Raw genomic sequence first — 17,282 nt, forward strand, 5'->3', positions numbered from 1 at the left:
CTCCCATAGTGGTGTGGCCTGGGTTATCTTCCCCTCCCAACCAAGAGCACGTTGCGCCTCAAACCATATCAGCAGAGTATGTGCCGTGGGGCCCGTGAGGCAGCGTTTCTTCGTGTGATTATAGAGCGCTCCCATAACCCCCCCGGTCCCCAGTAGTTGACGATCCATACGGTACGCCGGGTCATCCCCTGGCACGTGAAGCCACTGGTTTATTACCATAAGCTGAGATGCCCAATAGTATATCTTGATATTAGGGAGGGCGATACCCCCGTCGTACCAGCCTCTGGTCAGCTTATGGAGAGCTATCCGTGGCATCTTATCTTCCCACAATAGACTAGTCACCTCTGCGTTTATGGCGGTAAAGTATGCAGATGCGACCGGGAAGGGTGTATTCTGAAGCAAGTAGAGAAATCTAGGGAGCGCCATCATTTTAAAGAGGGCGGCCCTTCGCAGCAGTGTCAGGGGCAGAGAACGCCAATGTTTGACGTCGCTACGAAACCGAACCAGGGGTTTCGTCAGGTTTTCGGCAACAAATTTCGCTCTGTCTGCTGTCACATATATTCCTAAGTATTTGAATCCGTCTTCTACCACTCGAATGTCACACCCCCTAGGGAGCCGCGGCGGGGAGCCCTGAAGCACATACAGATAGGATTTTTCCCAGTTTATCGTGTAGCCGGACACCCTCCCGTACGACGCACAGATGTCCAGAAGACAGCGTATCGAGCGTGCCGGCGAGGCTAAATACAGCAGGACGTCATCCGCATACAGAGAGATGCGGTCCTCCCATCCCATAGTCCACTTTAGGCCACGGATAACCGGGTCCTGCCGCACCCAGGCCGCAAGCGGCTCCAGTGCCAGCGCAAATAGGAGCGGGGAAAGGGGGCATCCCTGTCACGTCCCCCGCCCCAACGGAAAAGCGTTCGAGATATGCCCATTTACGACAACCTGTGCCAGCGGCTTGGTATATAGAAGCTGGATCCATGCGCATACCTTGGGGCCAAATCCCAGGTGGCGAAGAACAGCAAAGAGGAATGGCCATTCCACCAGATCGAATGCCATCCGCGCGTCCAGGGAGAGGATGACCGCGTCCTCTTCTATCGAGGAGCGATGCGCGAGGACCCCGTGCAACCGCCGTATGTTCAGGGCGGTATTACGATTAGGCATAAACCCAGACTGGTCCGGGTGTATCACGGCAGAAAGACCTTTGCAAGAATCTTTCCCTCGGCGTTTAGCAGTGAGATTTGGCGATAGGAGGTGCATTCATGCGGTGGTTTGTTAGGCTTGGGGATGGCCACTATGGTAGCCAGTCTCTGATCCCGGGGTAGAATCCCTTTCTTCAGACTATCCATGTACATATCCAATAGATGCGGAACGATGTGAGTAGTGGCCTTCTTATAGAATTCCACCGGGATTCCATTGGGCCCCAGTGCCTTCCCAGTGCGAAGGGCGGCTATTGCAAGTGTAATTTCCTCCGCGGTCAGGTCTGCCTCTAGGGCCGCCACCTCGGACGGGGCCAGCACGGGCATAGGAATGTCTCTAAGGAACGCCAGATTGTCCACGATGGTGGACGAGGCCTCCAGAGTGTAAATCTTTTTGTAGTGTGCCGACAGGGCCTCCGCGATTTGCCGCGGCTCCGACGTGAAGCCACCCGTTTCCAACTGGATCCGTGCCACCCATCTCGCTGCACGTTCCTTTTTCTTCAGCCAGGCTAACAATCTACCCGCCTTATCCCCTAGTTCGTAGATCGTATGCTGCGTTGTAACGTGTCTAGCCCGTGCCTCCTCCCAAAGATAGGACTTATATTCTTGTTGCGCCATGAGCACTCTATGTGTGGTGTCGTCATCCGCATGTGTGGCATGGTCGGCCTCTGCCCCAGTCACCCCCTGTTCAAGTTCGAGTACCGCTATTCGTTGGGTTTTCTTGTGGTCAGCAACCATCGAGATTGCCTGCCCGCGAAGGACCGTTTTGTACGCCTCCCACAAAGTCATTGGGCATGTCACCGAGTCCTTATTTTCTGCGAAATACTGTTTGGTTGTTACCAGAAGGGCTTTATTAATTTTGGGTACTTTGAGGTATCCAGGGTGAATTGGGAATACCCTACGTCTCTGTGGGGCGAAGGTTGCAAATGTAATGAGAACTGGAGAGTGGTCTGAGATGCCTCTGAGCAAGTGTGTGACTTCCGTCATTCCCCTCAACCCCGTTGCAAAGATGTAGTCTATGCGAGAGAGACTGTTATGGACCCCTGAGTGAAATGTGTATTGCCTTTCCTCCGGACTGCGGGTTCTCCAGGTGTCTATGAGGCCAAGTGCCTCCGTAAAATCACGCAGTTTGGGAGTAGCACCACTGTGATCTCTGGTGGACGACCTGTCCATTAACGGATCCATCGTCACATTAAAGTCCCCACCTATGATTAGTTCCCCATGTGGTAGCGACAGCAGAAACTCTCCCAACGCCCGGAAAGTATCCTGATGGAGTGTCGGGGGGACGTACACCGTCACTAAGTTATACATTTTCCCTTCCCATTGAAAGGTCAGTGCCGCAAAACAACCATGATCCTCTCTACGTGAGTCAGCAATGATCAGGGGGAATTGCTTGTTAACTAGTATGCCCACCCCACGGGAACCTGACGTAAATGCGGAGTGTACCACCATTTTAAACCCCCATCTGTCTAGTGCCTTCGTAGTCATGCCCACTAAATGCGTTTCCTGCAGGAGTGCCATTGCTGGCCCCTTGCGCTTGAGGTATTCTAGAACCAGCCCCCGTTTGATTTTATCTCCCAATCCATTTACATTCCAGGACAGTATTCTGAACAAGGGGCTGGGTGGTTGCGTACTCCCCACATTTGAGCTAGTATTTGCCTCCAAGGTGGGCTTTTGCTTTTTTCCCGTCATGTAGGGTAGTAGAAAAGTGGTGAACATGTACACTTATCCTCCGTTCTATAACAGACCTAGCTTGCATCAATCGCCAATGTGTAGTCGCAATACTCATAAAAAAACATGAAACAACTTTCCCGTGGTGCCCCCGTCCCCCCACCCCACTCCCTGCCTCCCTGCCCAGCGGATTTTGAACTACCCGCCACCCCAACTTAGCAGAGTGCTTAGGTCCCATAACTTGCTACTTACGTGTGGGGGAGGAGCTGCTCCCTGCCCGTCGCCCGCTCCCTTCACCATATGTGGGTCAATGCGAGAAACCAGTTATTGAGGACATCAAAGTTCAGTCTTGCAGCGCCCCTATAGTGGCCATGCCCCCTGCGACCGCGGGGCCCCATTCGGCACTCCACATTACCCTCAAAAGTCCAGTCGTTCCCCCTTCTGCTTCAGTCCGGTGGTGTGCGCTCCATGTCGTCTGAGCCAGCGTCGTCCGGAGCCCTGGGGGACCCAGAATGTTGTCTACGATCACGCCCCGCGCGGCCAGCATCTCTCGCCGGGCGCCACCCCTCCAGCCACTCCGTGGCCTCCGTCGGCGTGGTGAAGAACCATGTTCGTCCCTCCGCTTCCACCCGCAGCTTTGCTGGATAGAGCATCGCGTATTTGAGTTCACGAGTACGCAACTCCCTTTTGACAGCCAGGAAGTCGCGATGCTGCTTCATCACTGCTGTGGTATAATCCGGATATAGGGTTACCGTGTAATTGTCCACCTTCAACGGGGGGCGGTACGCGCGGCCTGCAGGATTGCGTCCCTGTCCCGGAAGTTAAATATACGCGCCAGGTTCGGTCGCGGGGGAGCCCCCGGGTTTGGCCGTCCTCCGGGCACCCGATGCGCTCTTTCCACGGAGAAAAATTTTGACAGCCCACGTGGCTGCAGCTGGTCCGTGATAAGTTTTTCTACGAAGAGGTCCAACGCCGGCCCCCGTTCGCTCTCCGGCACACCCACGACGCGTACATTGTTCCTTCTGGACCTTCCTTCCTGATCATCAAGCTTTTCCAACAGCTGCTTTTGGACAAGTTCCAGTGTCTGTATCTAGACACGGCACCAAACGATGCGGGGCCCCCCCAAAGGGCTGCGCGGGTCCCCCAGAGCGTCGCAGCGAGCCCAGCTCCAGGGCGCTCTACCTCGCTTCCACGGCAGCCACGATAGTCTTGCCTCCGGCGTCCGTAGTCCGAGGATTCCAGGCTGAGGCCACGCCCATCCAGGCTCATTAGGGCCGGCCGGCTGCCACCCGAGGCCCCGCCGCCGCTCTCCTCCGCAGGCCGCACACACGTTGTCGGGCGGCTCTCTGCCACCACGTCCGCTGCCAGGCGCGTGTCTTTCCCGGCCGGTGCCTTCGTCACTCAGGGGATGTCGCCGAGGATATTTCGCCAGTTTCGGCCAGGATCTGTGCCAGGATAATTGCGGGATCGTGCGTGAGACACCGGAGCCGCACTAGGCTGCGGCCATCGTCTTCGGCTGCAAGCCACGCCCGCTTCTATAGCACACTCCAAACTCTGGTACCAGGGAACCCAAATGTTTTGGCAGAAGATGTGGGACAACCTATGCCCGAGCCGACCCCCGTGCTGCCCAACCGTGTATTGCAGGAAGTGTATGTTGTACTGCCGCCTCTGTGCTGCACTACTAGGCCCGACCGACTTCCGTGCCCGCCAGCATATTTAATAGTCCTACCTTGCTCTGCCAGCGCGTCCTCATCCAACCAGCGATCCAACTACCGCAGTCACGGAATGACAGCTTGAAGACAGACAGTGAGGAGCAGTAGAAACCACCTGCCCATATCCCAGCAGGGCCTAATTGCAATGCATGCAGGGGACCAAGAGTCAGCACCGGGCCCACCAAAGGGGGCCAGACATGGCGCAGGGATCAGGCCGCAGTTTTAGCTCCAGACGCTGAGCTTTAGCAGGCCTGCTTTAATGTCCACTAGGACTGCTCCAGCCTAAGCACACCTCCAGCCCTATTCGTGTGGTCTCTCTGTGAGTCACCCCATGCGGTGACCAAAAATCCTGGAGGGGCATGACATGCCCCAGCCTCCAGCAAGGGCCGTCAGGGTCAACAGGCCGCCAAGTCTGCACACGCCCCCCGCCAGCCCCAGGAGGCAGGCAACGACGCCGGGAGCTGGTCCACACGGAGGGCAGGTCTCAGTTCACACTGGGTAGTCACCCGTGTCCTCGCCGACCAGAGCCGTTGGATACGCAAGCAGGCCGGTGCTGCGGTAAGAGGAGCAGAGTCACAATAGAGGAGCCAGACAAGAGCTTGCGGCCCCCCTCTTCATTCTACAAGAGCCCAGGCTGTCCCAGATAACACCCGCTACTGGGGCGTTTCTGTCACCAGCCAGCAGGACCTTCCGATGTGCAGTTGTGAGTGGGGCTCCGATGGCGAGTCTGGTTGGAGCTCCACCTCTGCAGCGGAAGGGCGGAGGGCCTCTCATGCAAAGCCCAAGCACGCAGATAAGATCCGGGCCCAGCGGCAGTACCATACGATCCTCGGAGCGGCTCCTCAGTCCTCACCATCATGCCGAATCCACCAGCCGCACAGGAGCCCGATTGTTGCGGCGACCCGGAGCCTCAAAGTAGACGGTGAAGGAGTAAACAGGTAGGCGCATGCCAGGCTCTCCCGAGGCAATAGGCCGTGTCGCTCGAGGCACCACTTCCACACGCAGTTTGATCACAGGAAGCGCTACGGTGGGTGTGGTAGTCTTAGGTGCTCACTCTCCATGGGGTTGATGTGAACTTAGACCCTCAGGATGCTCAGGACCAGGGGATAGGATGTGGAGCCCTCTCAGTTTGCATCCTCCATCATAGGTGCTTGGCCACGCCCCCTTCTAAGGATGCCTTATGGGGTGATTTCTGCTACTGTAGCATTCCAAATAGTGATGGAAAATGCGTTGAAAGGAGTGAGAGGAGTTAACATTTATCATGATGATTTTTTTGTGTTTGGGGGTGATGTTGAGGAACATCAACCTATACGTGATGTTCTTAGGAGGTTAAACGAAAGTGGATTAACGTTAAAACCTAAGAAATGGTATTTCAGGTATTGAACGTAGGAGGGAATTTTTAAACACAATCAATATGATTGTCCATCCTTGTTGTAGCAACAAAATTATCAAATTCTTGGGCATGCCAAAATACTATGACAAGTTTGTTCCAGATTTTTAAGAAAAAACTAAAAGTGTGAGGAATTTATAAAAAAATGGTTTGGTGCCAGTTCAAAAGTGTTGGGGGCTCTTTTGGTATAACGACATGAGGATTTGGAGTGCACCATTTTTTCATTCATTTCATTTCATAAGGCTTTATTCGAACAAAAGACAAGTCCATAAAAACACAACATTAAAAATACAACAATATAAAACATCAATCAAAAGCAGGAGATACGACAATTTAAAACAGTTAAAAAAGCATACTTTTCCTTGCATTAATTGATTTAAGGAGAAAGGTAGCCGTATAAAAGCAGACATCGGGGTGATGTAAATTAAAAAGCAAGCTCATGCAGTCTCGTATTGACCTGACTCCAAATTTAGCAAACAGGGGTTTCAAATATGCAGTCCGCAGGTGTTTATACAGCCGACAGAGCAAGAGAAAGTGCACAGTGCTTTGGGATGTAGTGTTGTCACATGGACAAGGGCCAGCGGGATGTAGATGCAGAGAGGGGAAAGCAACAAGGTTGTGGACTACGCCCATTCTAAGTCTAGCCAACACAAACCGATGTGCCCTCCAGGTCACTTGTGACAAATACGGTTGAAAACCCACAAATTCATTTAAATCATGATAAAAAACACAAGATGAAAGTTCAGAGCTATTTTGATGCCTCCTGGTGGAAAGCTGTTGTAAAAAACACTGCCTGAGTTCGATTTTAGACAGCTCAGTAGCCCCACATTGATCCGCAATGATGTTAATGTTAAAGATCTCCCGAAAATTATCCACAATATACGTTAACCATGGGATCTTTAAATGATGGTCCAAAGAGAGACAATCAGAAATAATGGCTCTGCACAATGAGGTCTCTTCTTTTATCCAAATGGAGCGCCATAGCATCAATGGCCTAAGGAGAATCAAGTCGGCAAGATGGTGAATACCCAATTCATTGTGCACTAAAGCATTAGAAACAGAGCTTGGCAGGCACAAAAGTCTCTTCAGGAATATGTTCTCCTCAACCTGTAGAGACCCTGCCAGGGCATAGCCCCAGATGCCAGCTCCGTACAAGGCGATCGAAACACAACGGGACTGAAAAATTTTCAGCATGTCGTGGACCCGCCTGTCTCCCAGTTTCGTAGCCATTGTAAAAATTCCATGAGCACTCCTCGCCATCTTAGCCCGGACATTCTTATGTTCATTGGTCCAAATGTTTTTATTTGAAAAAGTGACCCCCAAGTACGAAAAATTGTCAACAGCCTGGACCTTCTGTCCCTCTATAAAAAAGGAGAACTGTTTCTTTCTATTCCTTCGCCCGCATTCCATAACATAAGTTTTAGATTTATTTAACACTAACTTTCTGCTTTTGATAAATTGCAAAAAGCCATCCATCAGCTGTTGAAGGCCGTTTGGGGTGCGTGAAATGAGAACCGCGTCGTCCGCGTATAGTAGCACAGGGACGTAGTCCTTGTTAATTTTGGGAGCATCCACTGCCAGAGATTTGAGATAAGAATCAATCTCATTGATGAAGAGAGTAAAAAGCAGTGGGGCCAACACACATCCCTGTCTGATTCCACGCCCAATCTTAAACTTGGTTGTACATTCCCCGTTGGAACCGTAACGGACACAGGCTCGTAATTTGGTATAAAGACGTGCTAGAAAGAACACAATGCCCTCGGGAGCCCCAATTTCAATTAGCTTTGCCCAGAGAATGCCATGGTCCACCAGGTCGAAGGCACTACTCAAATCCGTAAAGCAGAGATAAATAGTGCCAGTCTTTGCCAAGGTATATTTACCGATGAGCAGGTTTAAATTTAGACACTGCTCAATCGTACCACGACCCTTCCTGAACCCAAACTGGCTTTCTGCTAGAATGCCGTTATCCTCCGCCCATTCTTCCAACCTTACTAGAAGCACTCTACTCATTACTTTTACGGAAGAGTCCAACAAAGAGATTGGACGATAGTTTTTAACGTCCCCTCGATTTCCTTTCTTAAATATTGGAATTAGAATGGATTCTTCCCAGCTAGGGGGCACCTCATTACGAACTGCTGCGTTGAAAATAATAGTTAACAAAGGCCCCCATACTTCAGGGACCAATTTATAAACATAGATTGGAACCCCGTCTGGACCCTGTGCTTTTCCTCCTTTACTGACCCTTATGCTATCTAGAACCTCTTGGACGGTGATATTCAGTGGCGTATGCGGCCACCTATCCCCTATATCCCAATATGCACTATCAGAATCAAAGATTTTAGAAAAATGAGAAACCCACTCTTCCTTCATAACGTTGGAAGTTACTTCAGGGATTTTATCATCTTTAAGGAATGGGGAATTAACTGTTTTCCAAAACAGGGTACAATTATTCAATTCAGCAGCCAGGGTCAAATTGTCCCACGCCTCCTGTTGGAGTTCCGATTTCCTCTGTTTAAGGGTTTCTTTATATCTGGCTCTAAGATCTACAACCAAACCCTTATCTCTTGGCGTTACTGATAAGGCTAATTTTAGTTCCTTTAGGGCCAGGGTACAAGCTGAATTGAACCACCCCCGCGGACGATCCTCCTTGTACTTGAATGTACTAGTAAGCTTAGAGTCGATGACCGCATTAATACCAATTAATAAAATACTCAATAGAGCCAGTAGTGCCTTGATTATCTTCTAAAATCCCTGTAATACTTGCTAGACAACTAGTAATGATTGAATCAGACATGATTTCAGCCTTATCCCCCTTCCACCTGAGCCTGGTGCCATTAGGGCGCACAGCCTCAATGCTGTTAACAATACAGCCCGGAATATGGGTACCTTTATTTTCCCATAGCATGGCCTTTACTATCAGGCAGTTATGGTCACTAAGCTGGATGTCTATAACTTTAGGTGCCGTAATCCAGGCCTCTAGACTCGAGGAGATACAGATAAAATCAATAACTGAATTCGCTCCCCGGCCTGTGAAAGTTGGGCAGATCTCCTCCTGTTCATTTTTCTCGTTAGCCATAATATACATATTATGTGCGGCAAGGAGACTGTTTAAGGCATCTCCATAGTGGTTGTGTTGAAAGTGGGGGATTCCATCTCCGTGACAGTCCACCATCCCACATACATTGACATTTGAGAGTGAGCAGGTAGTGGCGTTAAAGTCCCCTGCCATGAACAAATCAAAGATTACATTGGAATCTTTAAGGATGTCATCCAGTGCACTTGATAGTGCTCTAACCACCTGATCCCTGGTATCATCAAAAAGATTATTATAAAAATGTATTAAAAGAATATTCCTACCTCCTGTTTTGTGCAGCCATAAAATCTGGGAATGAACCCCAACTTGTATGTATCTTTTGACCAGCAAAGGAGTTTGGACGGAAATCAAGTTCAAAAGGCCCCCCTTAGCTCTGCCCGATACTGAACCGGTAGCAGGTAACTGGTATGAGACAAAACCATTATATCCTTTAAAGTCCCTACACCAGGTTTCCTGTAAACAGATAATATCAAAAAGAGCTAGAAATTCCGTCCAACCCAGACAATCTGATTTGGACCTGATACCTGCAATATTCCAACTGGCAATATAACAGCTGGAAGAACCAGGGGCACCAGACCCCATAAGAAAACAGTTACTACCCTGTTGGAAAATAGCAGTATTAGAAGTGTCCAATAATAACTCTGGGCGGCCTGCTGGATCACCCTCCTTGCCCATGGGCGTACAATCTACGGTTGTCCCAGAAATGTTAACCATAAGCCCTGAGATACAAACACTTTGACCCATACCGGACGAAACCTGACTCTCCAAAATTTCTGGGGGTACCATACCCAACTCCATAAATGGTTCCGAGCAACCTACTGGGTCGCCCTCCTTGCCCATAGGTGGACAATCTACAGTTATCCCAGAAGTGTTACCCTTAGGCCCTGATATACAAACACTTTGTCCCATATCAGACAGAGCCTGTCTCACCGGAGTTTCAAGGGATACCGTACACAACTCCAGTCAGTCGTTTTGATCCAACCCACTGAGGCATTGGAAACGATTAACGGTGTTCACCTGGAAACTGTTTGCAAAGCTATGCAAAGCTTCTCCCCTCATTCTCCCCCCCCCGCGGTTACTAGAATGATGGCTAGTGTGATGTCTATAAAAAAAGCCCAAAGGACGGAGTGAAATACCCTGATCGTTACAGGGGCGAGAGGTGGCTCGAATCAGGGCTGTCGTGGCAAGGTGTGGGTTACTGAAATTAATAATAACGCAATCCCCTGGGAGGTTCTTCGGGGACGTGCCAATCCAGTTGGTCCTGGTGGTAGCCAAGATTTGGTCCGCCAGAGCCACTGGAAAGCCACACTCCCGATTGAGCCATGCCACAGTTTTATTTTTAAGGGAGTCATGAGATTCCATAGAGCGGTAAAGCCCATCCTCCCTGATTGGTGTAACATTAGTCAGGACTGCTACATATGGTGCGCAGTCCGGTGGGAGGTTCGGGTGAGAGAGGCCACAGTTATTAGACTTCCCCCTTTCAGCAATCTTCAACTGATTCCCCAGGGCACAGGTAGTGGGGGGGTTCGAAGGGATATCATTAGAGCATAAAGGTGTTACTGTAATGACATTAATAGTGTCCCCTATGGGCGGTAGTTTTGATTTGCCAGCTACGCCCTGCTGCTCGATAGCTGTTATGGGACTACTATTTGGCTGTGCAGGAATGCTAAAGTCTGCACAGACCACTCCAGCACTGGATGAGCCTTTGTTGTATTGCACGGGCTTACTAGTCCTGCCCCCAGCTACAGCAGTTACAGCAGATGGTTGCGGACTATTGTTTAGTTTCAAACCAGATTGCACCAATACACCCAGTCTAATCACTTCCCTAGAAACAGCCTCGAGTTTATCCAAGAGTGGAAGGACAATTTTATCTAACTTGGCATCAATCATACCAATGAGCAGCTCAAGCTGATCCGGAGCTAGTTTCATGTAAGTGGAATTAACGTAATTATGTGAACAATTTAGCTCCGTGGGGCCCCCATTTGATACAGAAACAATGTTCTTTTTACTTTTACGACCCCCCTTTTTAGACAAAACAGGTCTATTTAGATGTCTCCCTGACCTCAACACTCTATGAGGTTTGGGGACCACAGAATCCAGGGCATCGGAGTCATTAAGGGACTCGTTTGTATCGGATTCCTTGTGGGGCTTCTCGACAACAAGGATATCCTGTAATGGCTCTATTTCGTTGGTACCCTCCCTGGTTGGAAAATCCGTAGAGACCACCACACAACTATCATCAATGGTAGGAATCAACAGGGGGGTGGGCAAAGGGACAGGGATCTCAACAGAGCCTAATTGACTCGTAGGGTCAGGGACACTTCCAAGACCCAGGGATAATCTTCGTTCCTTATTGATCTTGTCTACTACTTTAACTAAGTAGTTATCAAGTATGGAGACAATAGGGCGGGAATTCCCGGCTGACTTGGGCATGTTGCCTTAAACAAAGATAAAAATAACCGACACAAATACTACCAAAAAAGGATGGCACTTAATATGAAATGACTGAAAAACACGAATATAAAATATACAATATACAACAACCAGTATCAAACCCCTGGATTGGCAATTAAATTTAGGGATGCTGTTTTGTTTTAATCCAGGAGTAGACCAATGTTCAGGGGAACTGCAAAGTGTAAGCGTCCAAAAACACTCCAGAATTGTAAAACGTGTGACAAGCAGGGGGTGCAGGCCAGATCAACTCAGTCAATAGCGGGCCAATACCAGGGATTCAAACATACGATTAAGTTACATAGGTCCCACAGTTGCAACACAGTACCTTATATTAGCGTCGGCTGGATTATGGGATGAAGGCGAGGGTTGCGGGAGTAAGGGGGGGTGGCCCGACCCGGCCTCCTCTGGCCCCAGACGGCCCGCCCTCTGCCCCGGCTCAGCCCGGCGGCGCCCGCGCGCGTCCCGCGACGCGGAGAGAGCCGATGCTTTTAAAGCGCCTCCGGGCGCGCTGGCGGGCGGAAGTAGGCTGTACCGCAGGGGCCCACGGGAGCTGTAGTTCCCCCAACTGCGGCCGATAGCGTTGTCCGGCGGCGGGAGATACACACAGCGCTGACACCCCGTCAAGAATGGCCTGCTCAGGGGCCAGGACCCGGGAAAATCCGGTAGGTTTTCGGCTTGTGGCTTGTGGCAAATGTCCCCACCATTTTTTTAAATTTTATTACAAGAGGCTTGAAAGGGGCAGAATTCAACTATTCTGTGACAGAGAAGGAGGCATTGGCTGCTTATTGGGTGGTGTGTATGTTGAGAAAAGGTATTTGGGATGGCAAATTTGAGATGAAAACAGGTCATAAACCTTTAAAAGAATTAAAAAAAAAAGAATAGATGCCATCTTGGGAAGAACTTGGAAGTGGGTGGTGTCTTTACAAGAATTTCAATTTGATGTGACATATGTACCTGGGTAAAGAACAGCTTGGCTGATTGCTGCTCATGCCTCATTGGTGAAAGTGAGAAGGTTATGTTAGAGGTGGTAGGCGATGAAGAAGATGACTTTAATGTGTGTCTAATAAGAGAGAGTCGCAAAACAAAAGAAGGTAGGATGCCGGTAGGAACAAAAATAATAAAGAAACCCCGGATTGGATCAGTCGACTCCTACTGTATACAGCGTGGGACCGTTTAGAGCGGGAAGGCCATCCTTAATTCAAGAGGATGCCTCACACACATAATAGTGTCATGCTTCATCATCGGTATCCTCTCCCAACCTTGGCAAGGTGGTACTACCAGAGGAGACTCAACCTCTGCGAAGTGTTGGCAGTAGGAGGGCGTTCTTACATAAAACTACTGGACAGGAGTGGGATCCAGACAATCTAAAAATACCTTAGGGTTCCTTGGTTATCATCTTTATTTGTGAGGATTATATGTATATTAAAAACACTACTCTTGGCGGCTACCACAGAGTAAAATGTCTGAGGCCCGTCTCTAAATTGCCAACATGTTTCTGCCCTCAAAAATTAGCCTAATAGGTCTGGGGCATTCTTCAGGGCTAGTGAATCCCTATAGTATTAGCCTAAGTGTCAAGTGGACCCGTACCAGTTGCACGGAGTGTAAGATGTTAGGTTCACACGAGTTGTGATCCTTTTGACGAAAGTGTGACAATAAAGGATACCACCCCTCCCTGACCAGCCTGCCGGTATCTCCTAAAATAAAACCTAGGGTGATCAACTGAATCCGAGACAAAAATAGAAGCCCAGGTAGGACTCACATGGGTGTACTGAGTGGGTGTTGCACTTGCATCACCACCTAGGGTCCACTAAGGATAGAAATGCTAGCACAGAATATAGCATGGATCAATAAAACACATATGTATTTATGTAGTTTATGTAATTGTAAGTACACCTGTTCGTGAGAAGAGGATCTTTATGAATGTGTTACTGGACACTTGTAGACTCTTCACAATAGAAGTTTTGATTTTCTTGTAGTGTTGAAAATTTGCAGTGCCATATAACATGGTAGGTAGCCATTATCTTCATCAGTAATTCAGCCCACTGCCAGTTCTATTCTTGAAAAATGTGCATGGAGGCTTCTGAAATAGGACTATATCCCTATACATAAGGAAGCCCTTATTTCAGAGTTCTCAATGCTGAACACATGTATATCACGGAAACACCTGTCCCTGTTCAACTGAAATGCTAACATATTAGTTAACCTCCTATTGGGAAGACTGTGCACACACAGTTATCTCTTCTAGCAAGTCAAGATCGATAGTGGCAAGAAATACAAAACCAGTGCGTTTTCCACAGTGAGGGTATCAAAGTGTTAAAGCCAAGCAACTGATGTGGACATCTTTTTTTATGGTAAGACATACTTGGGCATGCGATAACTGCCCTGATAGGGGAAATGGCGAATTGCAAACATGACTACCTTCCTCTATAACTGCGAGCAGCAAAGAATAAAATGCTGTTTTTACTTGAGCACTGTATGTGCCTTCAGAACCGTACCAGCTTTTGCACAGGTCCCCTTGATTTTCAGATTCACTGCTTGCAGAGTACAGTGTCACAGTTGTGTTAGGCAATAGACACCCTGACTTTAAAACCTGGAGATCACGTCATTGTCTGTCGGTAAAAGACTGAATACAGTTTAAGTTGGGTGTCCTGATATTTAAGTACATGCATAACAGTGACGTAGCCAGTGTGTCATTGGACCTAGTGAAAGGAAGCAAATAAGCCCCCTGGACACTGTTTAAACTGGAATACATAAATAATCAGCAGTCAGTGTATCCCTCAGGCTTCTGGGCTGAATCTGCTGCACCAATACCAGCTACGCCCGTCATCCATAAAATGGCAGAGACAGGCTTGTCCATTAGGGGCTCGCTATAATTGTTAGAAATCTCAGGACCCAAGAAGGAACGCTAATAACTATTCCATGTTGCAAGTTAAAATCTAGAGGCATAAGACCCTTTTCCTATTGGAATCTTTCAGTGTGGAATTTTCTACCCTTTGACATTAGGCATTCCACTACTTTGTCACCCATCAAAAAAGCACTGACCTCATTTAAGGAAACCTTACTTGAGAACCACATCAAGAGAGTGTATGGTAATGTGCACTGTGTAACTGCACTGATTTGGTCACCCATGGTCTCATCACATTAAGTTCCTGCCAATTGAACAGAACTGGTCTACGATGAAGTCCAGTGTCCACTTTCGCCTTATTTAAAAAAAAAAAAAAAACCATTTTATTTGTCATTTCAAATGATATCATTACAAGTGCACTCATTATAATTGTGTAGATAATGTCATCAGCAACCACAATATGTAATGTTTCACTCATGTTGTGAGATACATTCCCAATACATCCTACAGTGTACATAGTTGAATGTTACACAACAGAAGTTTGAGTGGCCGCTATGGCCCTGGCTGCTCATTAAGTAGGAAACAAGATAAGAAAGAAAGTCATTAAAGCAATGGTTGCACAGATTATCCCCCCTCACCCCCGCTGACATCTGCAGATTAGTAGCACAATGTTGATGGACCGATATGGTCTGGGTTTTCGTTATGGTGGACTCTGGTGTGAATTACAGTGAGGTTGGGGGTCTGGGGTCACGGGTACCTACCTGATCTAATTCAGGCTACAGGCGAATATGTCAATGTTTCAGTTCGCTAAGAGAATATAAGGGATTCAGGTTAGGGTGGTTCAGGGCTACCAAATGTTGTTACATTTGGGTGTTGAATGTATCTGCTGCTTAAAGGATTCTAATAGCAGGTCCCAACTCATTGCTATGGGCCTCTTCCGAAGTCCTCTGTGTTCCTCTCTGTGAAGGGCTCCACTTTCTGCTAACCCCCACAGTTGGACCTCTTCTTTCCATGACTGACTCTTGGGGGGGGGGGGGGGGGGGGGGGAGATATCTGATTTCCACCTCCTAGTGATGCATCTCCTTGCTAAAATAAGAGCTAAGTCTGTAAATTTAGCAGAGCTTCTTGTCCCTTCCGCTGCGTATAGAAGCCCAGTATACATGTTTCGGACGAATGCCAGCCGATGTCACCCACCACTTCCCCCAAGGTTTCTGTAGCCATGCCTCAGTAATTGCGCAAGCCGTTGCAGGACCAGATCATGTGAATTAAATCTGTGTCCTGCACCGTGCATCTGGGGCAGGCTGCCGTAATGTTGGGGAAAATGGAATGTAATTTGTGTGGCGTTAGGGAAAAGCATTGGTTAACATATATTGTATAAATTTAAAAACGTGTGTTGCGGGAGACACATTTAGGGTATTCCATTCCTTATCCAAGAGTGATCTGTTGATGTCTCTTTCCCAATTGTGGTGCACCGATACGGAGGGAGATGTTTGGTGTGCCCGGAACCCATGGTAGAACCATTGAATCAAGTGTCTTACTGTTCTTATTAGGTATAATAGATGTATTTGTTTGTTTGTGGCTGGTTCCGACCCCTGAGGAGCCCAGTGTCGTTTAATATAGCGTACCAGATTGGCATGTACCAAGAAAAGTGCCCCTGTGATACACTGTTTATTCACAAAGTCTATGTGTCAATAGCATCCCGTCCCTAAACAATTCCCCTATTTCAGACACTCCCACCTGCAACCATGGGGAGAGTCTTCATTTTGTAAGAGTACCCATAGTGGTTGGTATCCCTAGGAGTGGTATACTGGGAGCATAGGCAGGAGTGTGTGCTGTGTATTTTAATGCCTGCTTCCAGTAAATGAGCGCAGTCTTGAGTAGCAGTGGAGCTGATGTTGGGATTGTGCTGCCAGACACAACAGTGTATGTAAGGCACCCCGGTCAATCATCTGTTATGTGTAGGCTATTTCATGCATGTTCCGGCCAGCTAACCAGTATGAAAGCTACTGCAATGGGCCTGCTAAGCAGTAGGCGTAAAAGTCCGGCACCCCCATTTCTCCGGTGTCCAATAGGAGTTGTAGCTTCGCCAGACTAATACATTGGCGGCTTATGCCCCATATTAAATGACTGACTGACTGAAGGACTTCTAAAGCGCACTTTTGCAGAGGCGTCTTGGCACTGGGTGAGTATGATGCAGACAACAACAGATCTTAAGACCTTGGAAAGAGCCAGGTCTTTTATCATTTTCCTAAAAACGGCCCTATTGGATTCTAACCTGATTGTCTCAGGGAGGGAGTTCCATAAGATGGATGCTTGGTAAGAGAACCCCGTTCCTCCCCATCTAACTCTTTTTGTTCTGGGGACACAAACCAATCCTGTATTGGCAGACCTGAGAGAGCGTTGGGGCTGGTATACAGACAACAAGGTTTGGATATCCGCACCCCTCCTCCATATATAGCCTTGTGCAATAAGCATAGAGCTTTAAAGTTCACTCTCTGACGGACTGGGAGCCAATGTAGTTCCTTAATCACCGCTGACGTTGAGTGATATTTAGGTAAGCCAAGTAGAATCCGAGCCACAGCGTTCTGAAGCGATTGAAGTTTTTTGATCTGTTCCTTGCCAGCTCCCAGATAAAGGGCATTACAATAATCGATTCTGGACAAAACCAGAGCTCCGACCACTGTTTTCCGAAGTGACAGAGGAATGAAGGGCAGAATCTTCTGCAGGATTTTTAATGTGAAAAAACATGCAGAGGAAACTTGATTTATTTGTGAGGCAAATTTAAGGTCTTTATCAAGCACAAATCCCAAGTTCCTGGCCTTGGGCACCGGGACTGGACAGATGCCTGCCTCCGATGGCCACCAGATTTGGCTCCATACAGAAGGTAGTTGCCCAAACTCTAGGACCTCAGTTTTTT

This window comes from Triturus cristatus, chromosome 5_1 (assembly GCF_964204655.1).
Source record: "Triturus cristatus chromosome 5_1, aTriCri1.1, whole genome shotgun sequence".
Classification (NCBI taxonomy): domain Eukaryota; kingdom Metazoa; phylum Chordata; class Amphibia; order Caudata; family Salamandridae; genus Triturus; species Triturus cristatus.